This window comes from Amblyomma mixtum, chromosome 3 (assembly GCF_055824585.1).
Source record: "Amblyomma mixtum isolate Tamu chromosome 3, ASM5582458v1, whole genome shotgun sequence".
Taxonomy (NCBI): domain Eukaryota; kingdom Metazoa; phylum Arthropoda; class Arachnida; order Ixodida; family Ixodidae; genus Amblyomma; species Amblyomma mixtum.
The window spans coordinates 218638076-218663204 of record NC_143014.1 but is presented as its reverse complement, the minus strand read 5'-3'; the positions used below and the strand labels follow the sequence as shown (position 1 = coordinate 218663204).

At 46.6% G+C, this 25129-nt stretch overlaps 1 long non-coding RNA gene across 3 annotated transcripts in view; it reads right to left on the bottom strand.

Moving 5' to 3' along the window:
* Positions 1-5253: 5253 nt before the first annotated feature.
* LOC149353708 (uncharacterized) overlaps positions 5254-25129 on the bottom strand; it is a 163702-nt gene continuing 143826 nt past the window's right edge. Inside the window, exons 1-3 of one of the 3 annotated variants that reach the window (XR_016291032.1) lie at positions 23326-23458; positions 17047-17196; positions 5254-6901 (exon numbers count right to left, since the gene is read on the bottom strand). This is a non-coding gene — a long non-coding RNA (uncharacterized LOC149353708). Of the gene's footprint in view, positions 6902-15141; positions 15283-17046; positions 17197-23325; positions 23459-25129 lie in introns of those variants that run through there. The other 2 variants (XR_016291031.1, XR_016291033.1) reach the window with 2 other exon arrangements.

Genomic DNA, 25129 nt, shown 5'->3' with positions numbered 1-25129 from the left:
TATCAACCTCTTACGCACGCTCCACGGGGGCGTGAATCATTCGCCGATAATCACTGCTTCTCCAACAACCGCCCCACCCGAACTGTCCATCCGCACAATGCTCCGCACACGCATAATATTTCAGCGGAACGCTCTCGCTTTACGCAAGAAACTACCAGACTTCCGGCACCTGAGCGAGCGTGCCACTTTCTCTTCATGGTCATCTCAGAGTGGCACGTCGAGCAGTATATAGTTTCGGCGCAGTGGATGTTACTTTCATCATTCGCGGCGTCCAAGTTGCGGCAGCCGGTCACCGATGGGTTTCCACAAAGACTTCCAGCTTCTTTGATTGCCTTTGAAGCGCATGAGGAAAACGATTATGTGGGCGGTATCACAGTAAGCGATAGGCAAGGGTTACTTTCATTGGGGTATACCTTGAGCCAGGCAAATGATTCGACGTCTCAGGTCTAGGATCGCGATTATTCCTTCACCGCATATTAAAAGTGGCTACTTCGGTGCCCGTGCATGATGGTATCTTGGGCAGCTCATACCCATGTGTGCGAGGAGTCAAACCCGCAGGGATCCTCTGAAAATACTTCACTGAGCAGCTAAATTGTGGCACAGTAGCCTGCTACAACCGCCAGCTGCATCAACTTGACTTTTATGTTATGTCTTGCTGTTCGAAATTTTGGCAACTGCATTCATTTAGAAACACGTGGAACCCAATCCTGATATCAGCTTTCAGCACGCAGTTGTCTCCAAAGAAAAAGTTTTTAAAATCTGAGACTGGGATGCATGCAAGGCCGCTGTAAGCAGTGGAATCGCAGCTGCTCAACTGGGAACGCTGAAGTTGTACCACCATATCACATTGCTTAAAATCGAGTGCGCGAATTCCAGCTAACCATACCTATTAGCCACCGAATGACCAGCCAGTCGTTTGAAAGGCTGTTTGTTATTCACAGGCAAGGAGAAGACAAAGCCTTGCCCAAAGGTGACATTGAACACCTTAGAGCTTGCCGGCGGGCACAACGACACACCGGGTGCTGCTTGACAAAGCTTAGCCGAAAAGGTGACGAGACTTTCGTGCTACGCTAAATCTACTGTCAGGAGCAGAAGCGCTTGCCGCGCTACTTTACGGCTGTGCGGGCTGTCGGGAGAAAAGAGGAGTTGACCATTTTTTTATAAGGCACATGCCAGTTTAATCACTTCATCTGTAGTGCTCTTGCTTGGTAATAACACAGAATGGCGCCGCCACAGCATGTAGCAAAAAAACAACGTGTGGTACTATAACACCACTTGATCGCCTGACAGTGCGTCAACCGTTAACCAAAAATCTGGCGGTTTATTAGACGAATCCGCACGCAACCCAACTGTTTTGTTGCGCTTTCTTTGAGTGTGGAGAAGGCACTGAAATAAGCCTCTGAGTCCGGCCTAAAGGGCCTGCGACACTTGCCGGAAATCATCAGTCAGACCTTCCGCAGGCGGTTGTGACTGCGCTGATATACCCTTCACGCTGGAAGCACTGCCGAGAGCTTTGGGTGTGCTGAGTGTGTTGAGTGTGCTGAATGACATAGTGTACTATGGCATTATCGCTCGGCTACCCCGAAAATCTGGTCCTTTTATTTTTGAATTCTCGATTTCTTCCTGGATGAGTGCGGAAGTCGCCATGGACGGAATCTGTCAAATAACATGTCGGTTCTGAAACACGGCAAACAGCCAGCCAGCTAAGCATCTTTCTGACCCATAACCTTACTAAGATGTGGGCCAGCTAAGCTACCAGCTACTAAGACCATTGGAGAATATTGTCCGCTAAAGGTTGGCAGTTTCCTTGAAAACCAACTGCGTCTCTCCAAGGAATGAACAGGTTTCGACAAAACAGGTCACTGATAGTCAATATGATCGCCCTCGTCTGACCGTTTGGAGAGGACCGACAAGAAGGACATACGCCGTTTACAGCTTTCTTGGACACCAAGACCGCGTTCGGCTCTATCTGACTGTTTTCAGGATGCAGCTTTGAGAAGCCTTTTTTATCGGAGGGAAGCTATATGCATGGAGTGATTGCGAATTTATTTAAAAGTGCGACGTATTTTCATGAGTGCCATAATTGACCCGAAGTTGTTTCAAGTTGTGAAGAAGGGCATACAACAAACAGCTATGATTAGCCTTCTAATGCTTAACATCAACTTTATTCGCATGAAATGAAACACACCACGAGGAGTGCACGTTACTCTACCAGCGCACGACATCTTCATCTGGAACTCGACACGTTCAAGCTTCTTTGCACAACGTGTTTAGAGAGTATTATTCATCACATCGACGAACCTGGGGCCTCAAGGTCGTCGCCTTTTGACAGAAAAGAGTGCTGCCGCGGCTTTTACAAGGGCAATTATGGCTCGATATCTGCCCCTGCTTGATGAACACGCGTTCCCGTACCTGCGAGCTTAGAGATTCCTCGTCTGCATAATCGATGTAAGTCTCTCTTGGTCACCTCAGGTGTAGAAGCTTTGTGAGAAAATTGGTACAGCGTCACAGATGGGGCAGCGAAACGCGATGGGCTGCAACGAATGTTCAATTGTGCTCCTTCAAAAAGATTACAGCACAGGATCACTGTGTTATTCTATGTTATTCTCTGACAAACCGTAGAGGAAACGAGTGCCTCCCGCTAGATGTCATAGCCTCTCAGAAAAGAGCCTTTATATTTAGGCGCCTAACAGTAAACAATAAAAAAGTGCCTATGCTGGAGCCACTTCTGTATAACGGGCTTAGACAGCCTAAGGTTGCGGCTCACTACAAAAATTAAAAAAAAAAACGAGCCCCATTTGCACTGCTTGCGCATAACAGGGATACGTAACACAACGATAAAGATAAAAGAATGGGTCTATACAGACTGACTAATAAGTTTCGCCACACACGAGGGGGGGGGGGTGGAATAAAAATTTCGGGAGGGAACTACAAAGCAACACCAATGCGCGTTCACCGTCGGCATGCACTCGAAGCCACGAAGCACTTCCTTCACCGTATGAGCGTTAACCACAGCAACTCTGGCTTTGATCAAGATGAGCAACTTCAAGATCTTTCTGTTCTTACACTACCCCCCAAACTACTGCCTTCGCCTTATCCTCCCTGGACTCTCTCGCCTCTTAAAGTCAAGCAATTTATGCTTTGTATCAATGTAAAGAACCTCACGCTACAGCCTGCTAAATTGAACTCCAAGGCTCTTTGAGCATAGCTGACAATTGTACTCACAAGAGACCCAAATCATCCCCGATGGCTCATCGTTAAGGAGAGTTCCTCCTGCAGTTTCTGTGTGCTCACTACAGGCCAAATGCTCTCCTGTTGCATTGTGTAGACGATGTCCTGCACACTTATTTACCATGAAGCCCACAGCGCCAACACATTAGAGTGCAGGAATGTACTTGCGGTTTCATGGCTCGCTGTTCTTGAGGAGTGTTTCGGCGTTTATGCCAACTTGTAGGGCCACGCATAGAAACGAGTGAAATTGTATGCTTAAGGATGGAAACGATCACCTACTCATCTGTCTGGACAGCACACGCTGCTGAAAAGTGGCGCAGATATCATCTTTAACCGAAGCGCTAGTGTTATGCACCACTTTTGCTCCCTGTAGTAAGATAAAGTTTATGGTTTATAAAGGTAAAACTCAGTAAAATATCAATACATAAGTTATGACACCTGTGCACCTAGGCAGAACGTCGATAAACCTGTGCAGTAGAAAAGAAGTCATCCTGTACATTCTGGGGATGATGAGCTTTAATGTCGCAAGAGCAGTTTTGGCCAAAGAGAGCCAGACGCAAGGTGTTATTTGTACACAAGGTAGGGTCAAAAACATATTTTCCAAGCGTTTCACCATAGAGAAGCCGAGAATCAGGCCAGGGGTGAGCTTGTATTCGTTGTAAACCTGTGGTGTGCTTCGCAGCTCTGGAGATCGAACCACGCACCACCTGGGTAAGATAGGGATGCTACCACAACGACACCGCTGCAGTGTCTTCGACATCCTGCGCCGAACACGTAGATGATCAGAGGTATTTGCAGACTAACGCTGCTCTACAAAACCTAAAAAGCATGTTTACGAACACTAATAACCAGCTGGTCTCTTGTGACATATGATACTTACACATCTTGGTCAGCCTCTCAAGAGACTATAGTAATCAAATAGATCTAAGCACACAGTGGCATTTTGGGCAACAAAAAGGCAGACGAAGAGGCCCGAAAAAGTCCCCAGCACCGAAATTTTCAGGTTTTCCTTACAAAATCCGACAAGTCCCTAATGCAAAAAATTGCCAACGATTACGTTACTTCCTAATGCGAAATTTGAGCCCAGCTCATCAGCTGTTTCAGCTTTTCGATAGATTGAGGCAAGGAATTCGAGCAAGACATGTATGCACAATTATAGAAAACTTGTTCTTTTTCACACATATTCCATCTTCAAGAAACACTCCACTAACGGTTCTTGATTCTCATGAAGGATGATTTGTGGCCGGAGAAATAGATGGATATAGGCTATACTTGCTGCAACAATGCCTGGTTCTCAAAGAAGATGTCTGCGTAAGTATTTCGCTAGGTTGTCACCGCTGTGGGAGCCGTTACGAGCGAGAGGAACGGGATGTTCTCCTGCATAAATGGCAAGAAATTCCCCCTTGTCTTTATATCTACATTAAAGTCTCCACTTCGGCGGCACGAACGGCAGGGTGTTCTCGGCGGCGGCGCTTAGCCTGTGCCTCAGCGACGCGCATTCCTTGATCATCTCGACGGCGGCGACGGGAAGCTTCCCCTTCGGCGGCACGCACCTCTGAATTCTGGTGGCGACGGCGCTGGGCCTCTGCTCTGACAACTCGTTTAGCAGCTGCGGCAGGCGAAGGACTTCCACCGGTTCCCTTGCTCATGGCTCACAAAGAACTTGCAGAGAGTAAACTATTTATATAGGCAGCCGGTTCGCAGTGACAAACGGCGGCGACTATGCGTTTCGGCTCGGGCGGTTGTCACCCAACTTCGCGCACTTGCGGCGTCCGTTCCCAGACACCCTTAGAGCGTGGGGTAGCGGCCTCGGACACAAAGGAGATGCCCCCGACTCAGCGTGGCAAGCTCAGTGGAGACCAGCTACCAAGTGACAAGAGGCTTTTGGCCGTTTGGTGCCCAGCTTTCGCCGGTCTCAAGCCAGAGAATGCGTCGGAGCGAAAGGTTCACAAAACAAAATTTATACAGCAGTGAGACGATACAGAGCATATCACAATCACTAGTACAAGCACATACAAAGTGATTCACAAAGCAGCCCCGCCGAGGTGGCTCAGTGGTTACGGCTCTCGGCTGCTGACCCGAAAGGCACGGGTTCCATCCCGAGTTGGTCGGTTGGTTTCTGACGCTCAAAGTATTACGTTTGCAAGTCAATAAAATGAACCGAAGCCTCGCAGTCTCTCGATGTCCCACGGCCAGAAATCCTTGTAGGTGGTTTTGGGTACATCCACGATCTGCAAATATGCCCCTCAGATGTTTCGAAAGCTCGTGGAAAATCGTAAATCATAGAAAACACGTGGCATCTCGCGCGTTGCCTGAGGAACGAAAATGAGGACTTCATTCGCGTTTTCCTCAGCAAAACAGTAATCCTTTCGCGCAAAAAATAGACTCGTATTTTGAGGAATTGTATTTCACCAGTCGTTCCATTCTTTCGAAGCGATTAAGGCTATGAGGGACGCCGTAGTGAAGGGCTCCGCAAATTTGGACCACCTGGGGTTCTTTAACGTGCATTGACATCGCACAGTACACGGGCCTCTAGAATTTCGCCTCCATCGAGATTCGGCCGCCGCGGCCGGGGTCGCACCCGCGTCTTTCGGGCCAGCAGCTGAGCGCCGTAACCGCTTCACCACTTCACCACACTGTAACCACTTCTCGCAATCACGGCGGGGTTGAGAGAGATTACAATACAAAAGAATTATTGCACTTAACGTGCACTACCACAAGAGAGAGAGGCAAACAAACAAACCACAATTTGTTCACTGAAGCTTAAACGGCCGTACACACGGCGCTGCTTTTTTTTGTTGTTGTTTCTTGTTAAGGAGGAGAGGAAGTTGCGCTTTTGCCTTCTCCTGGTCACAACGGACAACGACAGCGGCAACGGCGACGCCGCGAAACGCAGAAACGGGCGCCTAAGAGCTGCGCTCTAAAATATACGCCAACGAGTAGAGGGATCGGCTTGGCGCTAGCCATCTCATTTTATTCATTCCGTTCTTCGGCACTAAAGCACAGACTTCCGTATAGAGTGCCTGGCTATCTGCAATCTGTCTACCATACCGCTTCCGGTATCGGCGGAACCGCTTAAGGCGATCCACTGTGGCTCAAAATAGTGCAGCACATTACGTGTAGAATTCTGAGTTCATGGCGTGTTAGGAGCTCGAAAAGTGCCACTAAAAATCAAATAGGCTTTAGGTCTCTCGTCCTGCCATTTTCTGCAACGCCATGAACTGCGCTTTCTTTTCTTTGTGCACCTGCAGGATATTGGACCTTTTGGCAATCTTTAAAACTTTCTTGTTTATCCCCTTGATATGCATTCGCAGTGCATTGAACATTTTGTGAGCCTACGTGCACGACAGTGGGATTCTTTACATTTATTTATTCATTTTATTTATCAACACTACCAGCTGCCTTTCGCTGCCAAGGCAGGAATGATACAGCAACAACATAAAAAATAAGCTCACTGTAGACGTACACATAAATGCATAAAATGAACATCAATAAAATTTCGAAAGAAATGCTGCACTTCGCAATGTACAGTATTCCGATAAGAAAGTCTGACGAGAAGAAAATGAGAGCAGTGTTTGCAAATGTTATGGCGCATGATCATTCACAGCAGTCAAGAAAGAGTCGATCGATGACAGGTTCACAGTCTCTGGTGGTAGTTTGTTCCAGTCTGCTATGGTTCGGAGAAAGATGGAAAAGCGATATGCGTTAGTTTTAGTGTGAGGCATCGCAACTGTTTTATCATTTTTCCGTCTGGTCTTTCTAGTTCTGTGGGACTGCATGTAATTAGTAAGATCAGTTTTTGCTCGTTTGTTGATTATGTTATAGAGCATTTGCAGCCGATGTACCTTTCATCGCGTTTCAAACGTTGGAATGCCGTTTCTTGCGCCAGCCCTAAGCGTTGTAGATAAACTTCATCGCTCTTCTATAGCCAGTTTCAATTTCATTGAAGTGAGATTTAGTGATTGTTAGCTTTAGTACCTTCTTGCATTCTCTTTATGTTTACATAAATTCAGTGATCGCACATTTTTATTCTTTATTAATTTTTAAACCATTATTTGCGCATTTTTTGCTGCATTTCTCTATCGAAAGCCCTCCCCAACGGAGAGCAACAAGTCTGTACTTTTTAACCACGGCTAAACTCACTGGTTTTCATTGAACAGTTTCTCTCTCCCATGCCCGCACACAATTTTGGATTCTTCAGAACCTCCGCCGCGCACCTAGTTTCTTGTTTGTCACTTGACGCGCCATTCAGATTGTCAATGAGATGTGCGCTTACTTCTAACGGATGTCTGTTCAACGTTGCCTAACTGTGGCCCAAGGAAGCTACGCCTTCGTATGGGCCCTATAGTTCCTACTAGCATTCCCGCAGCTTTACCAGCTAAACAGAAACAGAGGAGCCGACGGCAGAGACTCAAGTATACGACCAGAGTACGATACTACCGAATATTCACAGAAGAGGCCTACTACGCAGCCAGGACTCCAGCCAAGAGGATCGACGGCGCCGGGTGACAAAGAACGGAGCACCAAGCTAGCGCCATCATTGCAGTCGACGAGGCGTTCGCAAAGAAGCCTGGGGACATACGTTAGGGCGGGTGCGGAAAAGGAAAAAAAAATAACTCTCCCCTCCCATCGCTTTGACCGCGCGTACGGGCGACTCTGCATAATTCGATAGAGATCGGCGCGATATGCCTGATTGCGCAAAAAGTCGCCCTCATCTGGAAAAAGGTGATCTCGGCGCATTCGCGATATGCGCAGCCTGCTGACAGTCACTTACCTAGAGTAAAGCTTTGTATGCATGCCTATAACAGTTTCAGGTACTCCAAGTGTCCAAGAGACCTAACCTTGCTATACTGCATTACACAACGCCTGGTGTTCCACAGACGGCACCCAATGCAGATAAGACGTATACGCAGCGTCGTCAGCAATTTCGGTTTCATGGTACAAGTGGCACGCACATCACCTCTATCCACATCCTCATTCTGTGTTCTTATCAGTTCCTTCCAAATAGGAATTGCCCATATTGTTTCGTCTATCTTACTCTTTCCTCTTCGCCTTATTGTTCTTCCAAGCTCACTCAGATAACACCGACAAAAATATCTCCTATCTACGCGGCAATGTGTGTAGCGTACGCCTATAATGATTAGGGTGTTCTTTATACAGGCGAGCTTTGACATTCATTCTTTTGCTGGCGACCTCTCTACAGCAGACGAAAAAGTTCATAATATTCTGGCCTTCAAGCCCTATAGGTGCATTTGTGCTCTAGAAGGCAGAAATACATACGCATATGAAACACAGAAGTCAGTTGGAAGGCCCGTGGAATTGTTGTCGAAACCGGGAAACGCCGTCGGTCGTCAGCGCTTTGCGACCAGTTATTGAAAGGTTATACTAAAAGTAAAAAACGGTGACTGCCTCGATCTGTGTCAAGGCACCTGAACCGCGCCACGAGGGAAGGAGTGGAGGCTTAAAAGAAGGAGGAAAGAGCAAGGAGCACGTCGGCGCGACGTGCTTCTGGAACATGCATGCAAATCGGTTCATTAACGTTTTCAGAAGCTCACGACTACTCGGATAGAGAGATAACAAAAAGGCGATATGACAGTTTCTTTAGTACGACGTGCTTTATACAGAATCCTCGCTGCTAGTCACGCATTACGCACTGTTCCTCATCGAGTCGGAACACCTAGCTCATGGCACGAACTATGCACTGAAGTCAACGCTATAGGTAACTATTCCTCAAAGGCGATCGCCGAAAACACTGTTTAGCCCGTTGGTACCTGACAGCGGCGCCTGCTAGTCCTTTTCACATAAGCGAGTAAACCACATTGAAATTAGCGATATAATTCACGACTAAATACAACTGAACACACAAAACACTGTACAGTTAACGAATGCACACGCCAGAAATGCTTACATGAAATTGAAAATAATCTGTACACAATGATGATTCGTAATGACAGTATATAATAAATAATCCAAAAAGATAAAAGACAACAAAAAAACTGGCGGAAGACTCTCAATACGCCCCAGAATCTCGAGGAGGTCTACCTACAGCTCCGTCTAGAACAACGCCCCCCCCCCCCCCCCCCCCTCATCCCTCGTTCAATTTGTTTGTGGCTCGCCTTCCACAGCCTGTCCAACTAAACGCACTTATCACTCTCTCCCGCCTCTTTCTCTATCACTATCGATCCGACCCCTCTTGTCCCAACTGCCCTTGTGCCTATGCTATCTTATCACATTGCCTTTTCTCCTGCGTGGCTACACAGAAGTCAGGTTTCCTCTTTTTCCAAAAGCGCATTTACTGCCGGAACCGCTTGGATCGCATCATCACGCACAAACCAACGCCGAGGGCATTGAGATGGCCTAGAGGAGTACGCTGCTCCAGCCACACTCGCACCTGCATCGTATTTTATAGTTCAATTCGTCAACAGAAGTTCACCATTAGGGCATACGAGGCCGACGCCATTTAACCAGGACAAACTTCACCATGCAGCTATCGCTGTAAAAGGGAAATGTCTCCCGCCCTGAAAACATCTCTAACCAAGATTTAGTTTCTCATCTGCACCTACACCCTTCTTCATTTCGTGTACAACTTCTGCCTTCCTTAATGTTGCCACGCCATAGTGATGGTATGGGTTTATTTAAAAAAAAAAAAAGGCGAACGAAAAGGAAAAGCAAGTTGCCGGCAGCCGCAATTGCTATCTGATATGTCAAGCACCCGAGCTGCAGCTTGTAGAAGTGAAAGGGGAAGGCAGAGGATAATGAGGAGAAGTATAGAGGGGAGCGATGGCAAGAAAAGACAGGGGAGAGCTTTTTACACTGTTTACAAAATACAAAATTAAATAAGTTCGCACGGCTCGCGCGCAAATGTCCAAGCTTTGTCCGCAAGTAAGTGCGCGCGAGCGGTCACTGTGCACAATCACTTGCAGAAGGTGAAGTAAACTGTATGCACATACATAGCCACGCGCACGTAGCGTCCTGTCTCGGACTAGTCGCTCGCGCGGCAGAATGCACTAGCGGTCGGGTGGGGTGCCCGGCCGGTCATAGTGTGTGCCATAGCACTCTCCGGTAGTCGTTTCTTTGAATGACATCTGTGTAAACAACATCAAAGACGAGCTGTTGCGCTGAAGATGTACTCTCGGGGACAGAAGCCTCCAGGACTCGAGACCTGCAGCCGAACACTGTAACTTAGCTGTTATCGGGCGATGCTAGAGCACGCTTTTGGCGATGAAAGTACGACTCGCGATCTTTAATGTGCGGTAGTGAGATTTGGAAACTGCGGAAATACATGACACCTGTGCAGCAGAATCCGTTTTCACGCGTCCTGGAGACTTTTATCTTCGGTAGTAGCATATCAGGAAATAGCTGTTGGGTTCATCCTGCCACCAACAGTGTTTACTCCTGTGATTCCCTGAAAAAATGAACAAAAACAGAAAACATGCACTTCGGCAAAGCACGCTCGTCTTTATACACTTTCATGCGTGTCATGGTGGCCTTAGCTTCTTCAAGCATCTGAGAACGCTGAGAATTGGAGCGACTATAACCATCTATTTAGAAAAACCAGCTTCTTTGTTTTTTCTGCACTTGAAGATTATTTTTTCTGCATCTTGAACACACGTGTCTACTGTCCCACTCCTCTACGTCCCGCTCAGTTTATTCATTAACACTTTCAAGAGCTCTTTTCACAACTCGTTAGCTTTTTACTGCAGCAGATTCGTCCGCTGTGGATAAAGATTTTTTTTTCGGTGTGAACTCGAATGGCTGTTCCATACAGAATGAAAAGAAGCGCTGCTGCAGTTTCCATCGCCTCCATCCCCATGCCGCCACCAGTACAACGCTCCCACTCCAGAACAAGTTTCGCTTTCGCGCTATAAACGCAGAGAACACACACAATGCAATATTGTCACGTTTTAGTGACGGCAGTCCAGTGGTCAGGAAGACACCAGCCAGTCTTGGAAACGAAGCTCTTTATTTGGGCTGACTTGCGCCCGCAAAATAACTGAATCACTCGGCGGCGGCGTAAGCAACAAACGTGCTCGTCGGTCGTCGAACTACGAATACCCGCCGCTCGCGGCATCGCTCAATTTAAAGCCGGCTAGGAAACTTCCAGATGGCAGGACAAGATCATCTACAGTAATCTGGAAAAACCTAGATGCCGCCTTTTATGGCTGCGATCAATCGAGATTATACTGGTCGCTTCTCGCGACACGAACAAAAATGATAACAGCCCTTTCCTGCAGCCTTGAGCGTGAACGAACAAACACTACAAGGATATGTGGCATTACCCCCCTTCCAAAGAAGCATCGTCTCGATGCTTTAAAATGAAATTAAACACGGAGAATGCTTCGAGAACTTAGAGTCCTTTAGCGTTCCTAATAAGGTGTAAGGGCAGCGGTAAAAGCTTCAAGTCTGGCCGTGTCGTCGTCGTCGTCGGTGTTGTCGTCGGTGTTGTAGTTTTTGTCGTCGTATTTGTCGTCGTAGTAGTCGTCGTCGTCGTAGGGATCGTCGTCGTCGTAGGGATCGTCGTCGTCGTAGGGATCGTCGTCGTCTTCGTAGGGATCGTCGTCGTCTTCGTAGGGGTCGTCGTCGTCTTCGTAGGGGTCGTCGTCGTCTTCGTAGGGGTCGTCGTCGTCTTCGTAGGGGTCGTCGTCGTCTTCGTAGGGGTCGTCGTCGTCTTCGTAGGGGTCGTCGTCTTCGTAGGGGTCGTCGCCGTCGTAGGGGTCGTCGCCGTCGTAGGGGTCGTCGCCGTCGTAGGGTCGTCGTCGTCGTAGGGGTCTTCGTTGTCGTAGGGGTCGTCGTTGTCGTAGGGGTCGTCATTTACGTAGGGTTCGTCGTCGTCGTAGGGGGCATGGTCTTCTGTTTTCGTCGATGGAGGATCTTAGTTCTTGCGCTCAGAAGCAACGTCACCTCCAGAGGCTGCTTTATTCAGTTTAACCTTCGGGGGCTGGGGAAGCGTCCACGCACTGCGTATCCTCGGCTAGGAGATACATAGCGCGGTGACGATGGCGACGGAGAACGTGATAGGCGGCTCGGCGATGAGTATTCTTTCCGACGCAAAAACTCCTCGATTTCGGCTGGTCGCTGGCCGGGTCGGGGTCGTGGAGCGTCGTAAGAGAACCCTCGGATGCCCATTCTCCTGTATGGGCAGTACCGGAGAATGTGACCGGCTTCTCCGCAGTGGAAGATTGTGGGCGGCGCTGGTCGGGTGTTCTCCACTCGTCGCATTTCTTCGGCCGTGTACGACGCTCGTAGGACGGGCGAGTTGGGGTGAGAGGGCGGCGCTCCAGCGCAGCTGGCTAAGGGCGATAGGGGCTTGGGTCCCGTCGTCGAGGTACAGGACGGCGCACTGCTGCGGCGTAAGTCATGGCTGGAGGCTCCAGAGGCTGCGTGGTAGACTGGAGTCAAGTCCTCCGGTGAATGACTCGAAGGGCTGGCGTCGCGACTTGCTGAGGGTGTCCGGTACACGGAAGGCTACCCAGCACCTCCACCAGATGTCACGTTTTAGTGACGGCAGTCCAGTGGTCAGGAAGACACCAGCCAGTCTTGGAAACGAAGCTCTTTATTTGGGCTGACTTGCGCCCGCAAAATAACTGAATCACTCGGCGGCGGCGTAAGCAACAAACGTGCTCGTCGGTCGTCGAACTACGAATACCCGCCGCTCGCGGCATCGCTCAATTTAAAGCCGGCTAGGAAACTTCCAGATAGCAGGACAAGATCATCTACAGTAATCTGGAAAAACCTAGATGCCGCCTTTTATGGCTGCGATCAATCGAGATTATACTGGTCGCTTCTCGCGTCACGAACAAAAATGATAACAGCCCTTTCCTGCAGCCTTGAGCGTGAACGAACAAACACTACAATGATACGTGGCAATATGTTCCGCGTTACATTGCACTTAGTGAGTTGTCGCGAAGAGAGCCTGCGTGCATTGACTTCACCTACTGTAAACCTACGGGGGTCGCACAATGGGCTGGGAAAATTGATAGAACAAAATTAATGTGCTGCCTTCTCAGCTTGGAAACATCACTCTCCATTATAACTGAATCCGTATACTGTATAAGCTAGAAGCGCCGCGTTGTTCCCGTTCTAAGTGATTTTGAAGCAAGTATGTCGGCATTTGAATAGAAATGAAAGAAACAGGGTCTGTGCGTTGATAAAACATTTCAGTGTTAAGAACTGAACTGTCGCGGAGTTACAAGCCGAGTAGGACAAAGTTCATGGAGACTGTTCACCTGCGCTGAAGACAGTTAATAGAAGTGTGGGTGGACATGCATGTCGCTCGCCCTTGACGCAATGTTAAAGCAAGAATTTCGGCCGAAGTTTAAAAAATCCACGGCGTCCTTTTTTCAGGGCCATGGAATAAAAGTGCTCGGGGCTGCTGTTGGTGCATGCATTCAAACTGGAAGGGTGCATTAAACCATGAATAAAAAATTTTGCATGAAAGAATAAAACTGTGCTCTGTTGACAGTGGACTTTATTTTTTACTGTCGGCTAAAACGGCACACGCCATGTCATCTCCACGCAGCGTTTCACGATGCTTAATCGCAGCCTGCAGGCCTTTGTGCTTCTATTCGTGAGCTCAGATTGAGCGTGAATTGACCATTTCATCCTGACTCAAAGCGGCAGTCAAAGGAGAGGACAGCCTCTTTGAAAGCACTCCGAAAAAAAAACGAAAAAAAGGCAAATACAGTTCTCGGCTAGAAAGTCTTAGGGGACAGTAAGAAAATGATCCACTTCGAGTGCGTACTTACCGTAGTAGAAAACATTTTGTTGTGGTAGGTTACAAAACAGTTTGAAGGAAAAGCTTCAAAATATACAACGCCCTACGCTGACGCACAAAAACATCTTTCGCATCTAGACAACAAGCCGTACAACACATAAAGCATCATAATGGTACTAGAAGTGGCAAGGGAATACGTCTACTTAGGGAAGTTATGACTTCGGATCCGGTCACTCAGGATAAGAATAGGATAAGAATAGGATAAGTCAGGATAAGAATAGGATGGAGCGCAATAGGGCGGTTCTCTCAGATCTTGAATAGCAGTTTATCAGTATCCCTCAAGAGAAAAGTATCTAACAGCTGCATCTTACTTGCACGCACCTACGGGGCAGAAACGGGAGGCTGTCGAAAAGGCTTCAACTTAGATTGAACACAACGGAGTGAGCTATGGAAAGGAAAATGAAATGTGTCACGTTAAGGGGCAGGACGAGGGTAGAATGGGTCAGAGAACAAACGTGGGTTCATGACATCTTAACCGAAATGAAGAGGAAGATAGGCTTAGGTGGGGCATGTAATGTGAAGGCAAGACAACCAATGGCTACGGCGAGTAACGAACTCGATACCAAGAGAAGGTAACCGTAGCAGGGGGCGGCAGAAAGTTAGGTGGGTGGATGAGATCAAGAAGTTTGCGAGGATCAGGTGGTCGCGGCGGGTACAGGAAAGGGCTGATTGGAGACGTGTGGGAGAGGCGTTTGTCCTGCAGCGGACGCAGTCAGGCTGATGATGGTGATGATTCATGCCAATACGCATGAATTATGCTTCTAAATGGTTTGTAACCTCTCATTTCTCTATAATTCTCCGGATTTGGTGCCGTGTGATCTTGTTTTCCTTCGTAAACTTAAAATCTGCCTGGTTAGAAGGAAATTCTTGTCCAAAAAAGGAGTCATCACCACCGTCTGGGTCTTTCCCTTGTTGTGACGGGGCTGTAAATTTTCTGACAGCAGGAAAATGTGGATCATCGCCAGGCCTATTATATTCAGCCCTGAATAGGTGATACTTTGAGAACATAATTGTTTTTCCCTAAAAAAAGGCATTTTATCGCATCTTTTCCAGATTTACTGAACACAGATCGTTCGCTTTTGAAAGGTAATCAGGTAAAAGCACTGTTGACTTTGCAATAACATGTTGCGCTCGTCATGGTGCACAGCCCGTGAACAACTGGTCAAAACCACATGGTCTTCGCGTATGTAGCTGAGCGTTGGTGCAGTTGTAGGAGGCAGTTGACATATTCAATGGCACTAAGGGGCGCGCAGTTACCACGATGTACTCTTTATCTGCTGCAAGAGAAGTGGAGTAATATAAGTACGGCAATCTTTCCTGGGGAAGAATACTTATCTCGTATTTTTTCACAGGGCTGCATTTTTAGGCGTCATGCCTCGCTGTGTACCGCATTCTTTCCAGCATCCATTTCCTGTCGTTCTACATCATCATTAATGCGCTTATGTGAGACTAGTTGAGGAGAACGCATCGCGATAGCGTTCTGCCCTTAACGAAAGCTTACAGACACTTTTCGCCGAACAGCAGAACACTTGGGTACTTTTTTTTCCTGCAGTCCTACGAGCAACCTGTATGCTTGTTGATTCTCGGAGGGTTATTCCCTGTCGCGCAGAGATTTCTAAAAGAAAAAGGCCAGACCAGCTGAAAACGTGACATATGATCTGATGCTGCCCGCTGCCTTGGTGTCGTAAACTGTTGCTTAATGCATCCTGTGTCTTGGTCGTTACGCCAGCTGCGAGCAAGCACTGGCTGTGAAGTTATTATTATTGTAAGATATTCTTTCGGAAGTGCCGCTGAATAATATCCGGATGGGAGAACTACAAGCTTTTAACGTTTCAATGCTCTTCCTTATACCCAATACTTGCGGCGTCTTTTGAATTACCAAATAATGAAATATGGATGTGCACTTTCTGCGGAACGTTCAATGTATTCTGACCGCATTTCAACTCCCTCGTTGTAGAAGCAGAAGCTAACATTTTTGTCATTACCTTTCGTATCACGTTGGTGCGTTTATTTCGATGAAAATGTGGCGATAAATTTCGCAATGGAAAGAAATCTCTAAGTTACATTTTGCAGCTGGGACTGAAACTTAGATGCCACGCTCTAGGCTTGGTCTTGCTCTCTTGTGCAGAAATCTGTCCGGAGAGAATGTCAAGTGGATGTGTAGACGCCTCTTTGCGTTTCTGTTCGCATGTTAGGTAAACCGTTGCGGATCCTGAATAAAAACTTATAGGCAATTTGGTTTGACAAGTTGGTTTGCTCTACTCGCGTCCTCTTTCCGGTCCACCATTTCGCTTTATCACGTAGTATACATAAGTATATGCCTCTAAAGACCAACTACATAGGTATTTCGAAAATTTTGAGCAGATAGCTTCATTGTATGTCTTGGATTGTCCCTCATACTAATGGGATTTATTTTTGAAAATGCTGTTGCTGCTATTGCTATTGAAGGCACCAAAATGGTGCAGACAGAGGGGCACACTAGACTGTACAGAAAACGGAGCTTTCCGCTCCGTACCTTAGATGTTACAAAGATTACTGGCAAAATTGCCGTTGCCGCCTTGAATGTATGCAGTAGTGACTATTTTTTACCACGCTGAGGAAATGTCTGCACTGACAGAAAAAAAAAACGCGGAGCTTCTGTTTCTATTGCTGTGCTCAAGAACACAAGGTGCAGGAGCATATTCTTGTCAGTATGCATCAGGCGCTCCAGACAACCCTAAGCGAGGCTCTGTGTAAATCCCAAGAGATTTGGTAATTAAAAGCAGCCTAGAGTTAGTGAATTCTCAGAAAGTAGAAATAAATAAAATGGGAATGAAGTACTGGGCTAGGAGAATGAGAACAGTTGAGCTAGGAAGAGAGGAAAACTGCATAATGGTCTCGGAAAAACGCAGAAATTTCAGTACTAGTTAAGTGAGAACTTTCATGATATTTATATTAAAGAAAGCTACTAATTACCTGCATGTGTATCGTCTGGATCAAATATACACATCATTACATCGACGAATAAATTTGCCAGTTTTCCCTCCCTATGCAAGCCTTACCACGGCTTCTGTATCCAGCCGTTGTTTTTGATGCTGTTTGGGACGCTCAGGCTCCCAAGTAAGCACGTTGCATAAGGCACCTCCATTCGAGATAGTGTCCACGGTCTGAACAGGATGCTTGGAAGCTTTATAACGCCACGGCACGTTCTCCTGAAACAGAGAAAACATTCTTGAAAAACCAAGGTTGCTTCATGATCTTAGCGTTTGGAAACGAGCAGGTCTGTACGTCATGTAAATAATTTCTATCTATAACAGGGTAGCAGTGGCTTCAAGTGATCAGAGAAAGGCTGTTATTGCCTTCTCGACAGCGCTGATTTATTTGCGTTTTGCCGTTTGCTGCTACTGCTAGCTTTGAAAGTTAAAAAAAAAGTAGTGTACCAAGTGCAATATTGAAATTATTTAAAATAAGATAGCTCATAACGGGTGGCGCACAGCACAGCTTATCCCAAACAGCACAAGCTACCTTCACTGCGACAGCTGTGAAATTTCATTCCAGAACAAAAACAAAACTGATACAGAGGGAACATTGTAGTCTTGTGCAGAGTGCATTAAGAGCCCACTTACTAAGGAAATGTTCACGCACACAGAACGCAGCTCAGTGGATTTCTTTTGCTTCTAAGCATTTCCAGACATAAGAAACGTGTGGATATATGCACCCTAGCAAGGCCGCACTGTCCAAAACACAATGAAGTTTATTTCCTCGCTGTAATTTACTAGGATAATAAATTCACAATGCGTCTTTACGAGGCGTAGCGTAGCGAGGAAAACGGGGTGGTTAGATGATACGCAACTCCTGCTGTCTGCACTGCGAGGCGATCTTAACAATTTCTTGCAATGATGTACACGCTGTTCCAGACATACACACTGGTTAAAATTCGTCGCACATCCAATATTGTTCGCTGGAGCATAACAGACTGGTTGTTACCCTATGCCGAAGCTGAAATCAACTGTTTTTAGTGCCAAAGCACTACTTCACGAGGTCCGAACGGCTCATCGAGTTTGTTTCATGCTTGACCCCATCGCACTACGCCTTGCACAACGCCGTCTTCATCATCTTCCATTTGCGGCGCGAACAAGCAAGATCAAGCAGTGCAAAACACGCCATCATGGACAGCCGTCGCCGTATCTCAGTTGGTAAAGCACCGGACGCAAAATTTGGAGGTCGTGGGTTCGGATCCCACAGGCGCAATGTGGTTGTTTTACCTTCTGCGTTTTAATTGAGTGTCTTTAAACACCACAAAAAAAAAAACTCCTATGTTCTTTGGTTTTGATGTCTGTTGGCTTCCGTCATGCAAGGGTATTTGAGATAGACGTTAACTCATGCTTGCTCGATTATGCTTCTGCCTTGCTTTTTCTCGCTGATTATACTTGATTATGCTTCTTCCGTCCAGGGCCCTCATTAACAATTGCACGTTAACCTAATCCAGAGCACTCAAAGAAAAGCAAGCAGGTTCATATATAGTCGGTATATCATCATTTTTCACGCACCTGTGCCTTGCTTTCTTTGAATGTAACTATTCTGTCCGTGCACGCCACATCGAATAATTGAAGTTTCGGTACTGCATCGTTAATTTATGTTACCGTATTTAAAAAAACGTCTACTTTCTTTTCTCGATGTTCCCTGCACCTGACTGCTCTCTGAGTGGGCAGATGCAGGTGCTACTTAACGGGGCCTGATAACCTATTGTTCCATGCCAGTTAACTCTACCACTGATAATTTTTAGCGCCTGCTATGCAAGGCTACAGTGTCAAGAATGGTTTCCATTTTGTTAAAAAAATGAGACCATTATACCTTATCTTGCTTTCCCATGACGGTAGTGCGCCGTCATAAAAATATACAAGAAGTACACGAGATTCAGCTTCTCAGACATCTGAATGTAAGCTGACCATTTGCAAAATCGGGATCGGAATATGGTGCGAGAAGAGAAAAAAAAACATCCACAGTCAAGTAAGCTGAACTGGCACGGGTCAGTGCGCTGCCTTGGTCCGGCCGTTGGGGGGGGGGGGGGGGGGGGGGGGTTATCGCCTGCCACACTAAGCAATAAAGTCTGTCAGCCGCTTGTTGCTTCACCGTATTGTCTTAGCCTGGATTCATCAGGGCTGCTGGAAATCTGAGAACAGGGGCCGTATTCTGTAAGGATCCTTTATCTCTTTTTCATTCCGGGACCATTTGGTCCTCTGGCATTAGTCACTGTTGTTCGCCTACCTAGCTGCGGCTTCATGGGAAGCGGCAGGACCATTCACCCATTCGCAACTGCACCTCGCCATAGGCGAGTGGCGAAGGTTATCGCCGAGGTTGGCATCCGCTACCTCGTAATTTTTGTGACTGGCCACTTGCTCCTTTCGTCCGATGCTGCCCTCACGCTGACGTCACTCCAAGTGAAATACAAAATGGATATTCGTTTCAAATGGATCCTTATAAAAAATGGCCTGATGTGAGTGATGGTAATTAGTCAGCTAGTTGACTGAAATCAAATGGTTTAATTTTAAAATTTACATTTCGGTTCCTCTCTTAATTGAGGCGCCAGTAATAACCAAATATTTAATTTTGGATTTCGTAAATTAAGATTTCCTCCAGTGCTGGAGCACAAGGGTAGCTCGCTCTCCAAGCGCATGAAGCTGCTGTAGAACACTTGTAGTCACACCCTCAAGCGCACGGCAGGCAGTGTCTTAGGTGCCACGTGACATGACTTCTATTGCCACCCTTCCAGGCAATGAGTGTGAAAGGAGCTGCATTGACTGGCGCTATTCTTAAGATGTTGCTTCTCACCTTCCTGGCTGCATTTCAGGCCGATTGTCCGTTCTCAATGAAGCGCAAAATCAAAGTCGCGTTTTTTTATTTTATAAATTGTGTGTTACGCTCCCACTTCCTTTTTCCGGTTCAGTACAAGTTATTGGATCCAACATGACAAGGCCATTTAGTTAGTGTGCGCACTTCAATCTCTTTTCATGTAAGAGCGTTAATCGCACTCCTTCTGAAGTGGGTTTTGTCTACACTCATACCAAGTCCTGATCTTTATCTTTGCAGGCACGTGGAACTAAAGGTGAATTTAAATCTCGTGGGAGGAGTGCTAGGTACGATACGGCTCGTGCTCGACCGTTCACTCAGGGCTTCCATGTCTTCAGTCTCATGAATAACGAAACTCGTAAAAGCTCCTCTGTTGCGTCAGCAAGATTCTGACCATGACTTTCGGGACCTAGCGCAATAAATTTCTCTCTTTTTGCCGCTCCAAACCCCTGCACGCCGTCTACTCGTCAAGCACCGGAAAAACTGGTCTCTCAAAAATGAGTCGACATGTGCCTCGTTCTTCTACAGTATATTTATTCTTATAAAGTTCGCGAGCAGTAGTCTTTACGTTCTGCAGTCACGACACGATGAACTCGTCTGCAAGCTGAAATTACGCGTCCCTGTGTTAAAGAGTTTCGCTTTATTCTCGGAAATAAAGAAAAGGAAAAAGTACTTGGAAGCCAACGTGTTTCAAGACGCCTTGCGCAAGTACTAATAGTATTCTGCTCGTCCTTTCCATCGAAACCGATCTAAAAGCATTCAAAACTTGTTATAGGGCGTCAGCTGCACCCACATTTGCGTTTTTTTAAAACTCTGGTCGGTGGGTTATGTCACTGAAAGGAAAAATCCCGAATCTCTGGGAGTTTCGCTCGAGTTTCGCGCGGCGAAGCGATATCATACTATTTTGCTGTGGCATAACGGATTGTGCCAGGACCACGCTTATACAGAATCATTAATTACACAACCCAGCTCGCACCTTCGTTGGCGTCTACAGTGTAGAAAAGGCGATGAAACAGCCGACAGCGTGGTAGTGCTTGCTACAGTAAAAGAGCGATGGGAATTCCCCAATGCATGAAACCGAGGCTTTCACGAAAATCAGGCACATTTGCCGTCTAGCTGAGTTCCCGCTATTATGACGTCCGGTAGTGAATGTACGTAAATTTTGGCGCTGAGCAACGTCAGATCTGTTCCCTAACTACAGGGCGCCATGCTGTGTGCCCTATGCCTTTCGTTTGAAATGTTATTTTCCGATGAAATGAAGTTCAGTGTGCACACGAGCACCGCGAATCGCTGCTACTGTTTGCTTCAGAGGCTCTTTGGCTCTTTGACTCTTTGGAACACCACCCGTTCAGCGCGATGCTTTGCCCTTTGAACGCAACACTTTTTGAGGAAAGGAAATGGCGCAGTAATTCTCTGTCATCTCGGTGGACACCTGAACCGCACCGTAGAGGAAGGGAGGAAGTGGGAGTGAAAGAAGATAGATAAAGAGGAGCCGTAATGAAGAAAATGAAAATTGTATTTGAGGACAGGAAATTACACAGTAACTGTCTCACAAAATTCAGGGGGGGCACTTTTTTGACCCAAAGTGTGGTCACTGATGCCCCTAACAGTGGAACGCGACAGCGTCTTGCAACGCTGCCAATGAGTCCATAGAACGCCATCGCCCATTCGGTTCTATGCCTCGCTCGTCAGTAAATTGGTTTTTGAGGAAATGAAATGTATCTGTCTCTCATTTGTCGGTGGACACCTAAACCTCGCGGGAAGGGAATGGAGGAGGATGAGAGTGAGTGAAGACACCGTATTCACTAGACGCGCCTTTGTTCATTCCAAACCATCGAGCTGGCATGGCGGAGTGGATAGCATGCTCGTCTCTCACGCCGAAGACCGGGGTTCGATTCCTGTGCTCGACCAATTTATAATCGGTTTTATTTATTTATATGGCCTGACTAGTAAAGCTAATTAGGCTAATTGGGTAATTAAGCAATTAACTAAGCTCAGTCCCACTTAATTGGAGCATCACTATACGATCCCTTCAATTGGTTGCATGGTTACTAGCCAAAGTACAATTGGCCCGGTTTGAAATTCGCGCACTGTGACGTCACGACCGTTTCCACCAATTGAAAAGCGTGACATTTTCTGTCGAGAACTGCTGCTTACAACGATGAGACATTAAAGGCTTCCGCCTTAATATGCAGCCGTCCCTAGGTTGCGATAGCGGTCAAGCCATCTCATGGCTGTAGCAAGCCAGTCGTTCCTGGCAACCACACTCCCGACAATAATACGTTGTGTTCGGAGCAGGCTAATTCCTTTTAAAGTCCAAGAAATGGACCTAGGCTGATCTGTCTTTCAACCGATTCGCCTCATTGTTGGCAGCTAAAGGTCAGAATCGGCCTTAGCTGGGCTCAGTAACACGTACTAATCGAAGGGTACGGCCGCATCTTGGCGATGAAAATTTGCAATACTGGCGTTAAAGAAGAAGGAGAAAAAAAGCTTTTATTTCCTATTCCCAGTACAGGGCTCTCTTAGATGCATACACATAAAAATAAAGTAAAAATTTAATTTTTTGCTTTATGTGTCTCTTATGACGTTTCTTCCGCAGCAGAACAAGAATTAATTCCTGAGAACATTGAAATTCAGTACGGAATATCTCGCCACTCGATTCAAAATCGTGACATCCATAATAAAAAGAACTGACTGCACGTGCAGAGTGATGTGGTCTGGCTAGCCTAAACGACCCGCTTTAAAAAAGAAGAGCGCTGGCTGCAGCACAGTTAGTTTTGGTTAAAGGCGCGTGGCGGCAAGACCTGCATTTCATTTTTTTGTCTTATTTGTATTTTCATCCTTTTTTGGCTTGAAAGTCGCCTCTTTGCCATTAATTGGAATTTTAATTAATGGAACTAGGCCAACTGCAATTTGTCCGCTGTGCTTTTTTTTCTTCTTATGGGGAGGGCTATGTTCGAGTATTTAAAAAGTGAACCTGCAGGTCTTCCTGGCTTTGGCCGATGTGACGCAGGATCTCCCGCATTAGGAGGCCAGCAGGTGACGTGTTCGGTAAAATCAACAGTGCATTTAGGCGCATGAATCTGACCGGTAGCTTTGTCCTCACCATGGATATTTAAAGGAATGTGCGGCAGGCAAAAGCTGTAGTACTGGTCCATAGGGCCTTCAGAATGAGATCGGGGTAACAGGGTTGAAGCCACGGTAAAAGAAAATAAAAGAAAAAGGAAGGACGATATATAGAAAACGAAAACATTTTATTTCTCTTAAGTTTTTGTAAATCTTTTCACGAGAGCGTTTGTTTACAAAGTGCACGTAGATTTCTGGTTTTTACCTGAATTATATTAGGTGTTTTTTCGCGAACAAACATATAGAGAGTATACTGAGAGTTGCCATTCTTTTTTTTCGCTTGTCTCTATGTTCAAGAACGTTACACCTAGTCTGGGACCGTAGTAGCGACAGTATAGCCATAAGTAGCGTGATAGAACACTCACCTATGCATGCACTGCGAAAGTCTTTGATGCGTGGTAACGACAGCCATTGCCAGACTTCCCACAGTTTATCAATTTTCATGCATTTTGTCTTTCGTAGCTTTAATTGGCTTTGCCTCTTCAACCATCGCCTCCCTATCATCACGCTCTCTCCGAAGAACGCTGAACGGATGTAATCCTAAAAGAAAAAGAACTTCAAAGTCACACTCAAGGTAGCGCGTTTGTGCACAAACAATTACGCCTCTGTTTTAATTCCAGTGCGCCTCGACCGCCATTTTGCCTCTTCTGCCTCTCTTGCCCTGGGCATCTACCCGGGATCCGAAAACGGCTAGCGTCGTTGCGGACTTTCCGGGCCCAATGATCGCTACCGTGCTTAAAATATCAGTGCGACGCAGGCACAACGAAGAGAAAGCTTTTGCGGTTGATAAGTTTGCTTGTGCCTTCATTAAAAGTCCGACGGGATGCATTGTATACAAAAAGGTAGCTTTGTCTTCTCTGATGATTTCGTCCCGAAGGTATTCTGAAGCCGTGCAAAGAATGAAGCCAGGAGGTCCATTTTAATGCGAAATTAAAGCATTATATGGCTCATCAGCAACAAAACCCGGCGTCCGGCGTTGTTAGAAGAGGTCCAAGAAACCCCAGATGACGTCATCGTGGGCTCGCATGACGTCAGCAGTAGATCATAAGATAAATCAGCGTCCAGAAACCTGGTGATGTCATCAGCAAACAAATATAAAATTTCTCCTGCAGGTGCAAGGAATTGTACGAAGGACTTACAGATTGCGAGGCAAGCACGCAACCCATAGGCCACAAAGCTTTTTTGTTTGTTTGTTTGCTGTTCTGTGTCAGAAAAGGTTCGCAGAAGAGCAAAAATAACAATGATAATACAATAATATTCAAAGTGGCAGCAGCGGTTCAGGCTGCACTTTGATCTTAAAAAAAAATCCAGAGGGCACTTAGGCTGCAAACGTGCTGTGAATGCAGAAGGACTAGTGTGTCATCGTGAGCGCTCTACTTGACGCAGGTAGAGCACTGACAAATGAAAGGAAGACGCGCCTCCGAACGCTGATTCCACAAACGCTGAATCCACAAAGGTCCGAGCGAAACACCCGGACACACGGTTCGAATACCTGTAGCGAGCTAGACTCCAGCCTGACTAAGAAACCTATGTTATATTGAACCAGAAATCGTAAATTACACATCGAACAACGGTGTAGGACGAACGGTTCGGTCCCAATTTTAATACGGAAATTGGTTTTTGAAGAAAGCAGATTGTGCAGTAAATCTCACACTCGGTGGATACCTCAGCCGCGATATAAGCGAAGAGGTAATATCTGGGAACGATTGAAGGTGCATATGTCGTCGGTTCGAATTGCTGCCGCAAGGTATAGCCTCTAACTTGACATGTAAACTATATGCAAAAAGAAACGCTATGACAATGCCCGGAACGCTGCACGTCAAAGGGGTGCTATCAGTTTTGGTAAGACGGTAGTCGGGAATGCTGGCGCCACATCAAGGTCAGCCAGTAAGTGGTACACACGAACCAAATGTATATGACTGTCTTAAACTGTGCCGCTCTGCTTGCTGTGTGCGTCCTGCGGCCGCTTGACGACGTCGCCGTATTTTTCATGCCATCGCTGGGATTTTCTGCGCAATTTGCGAGTACACACACACGCCGTAGGCTTTTCATGTAATGGGGATAGTACGTCTTTCGCCTTAAGACGTTTTAAGTTTGAAAGATCGCTCAACACTGTCATCAATTTAGCTTGCTCGCTTTGAGCACTTTAATTTTTTTTTTATGGTTGGT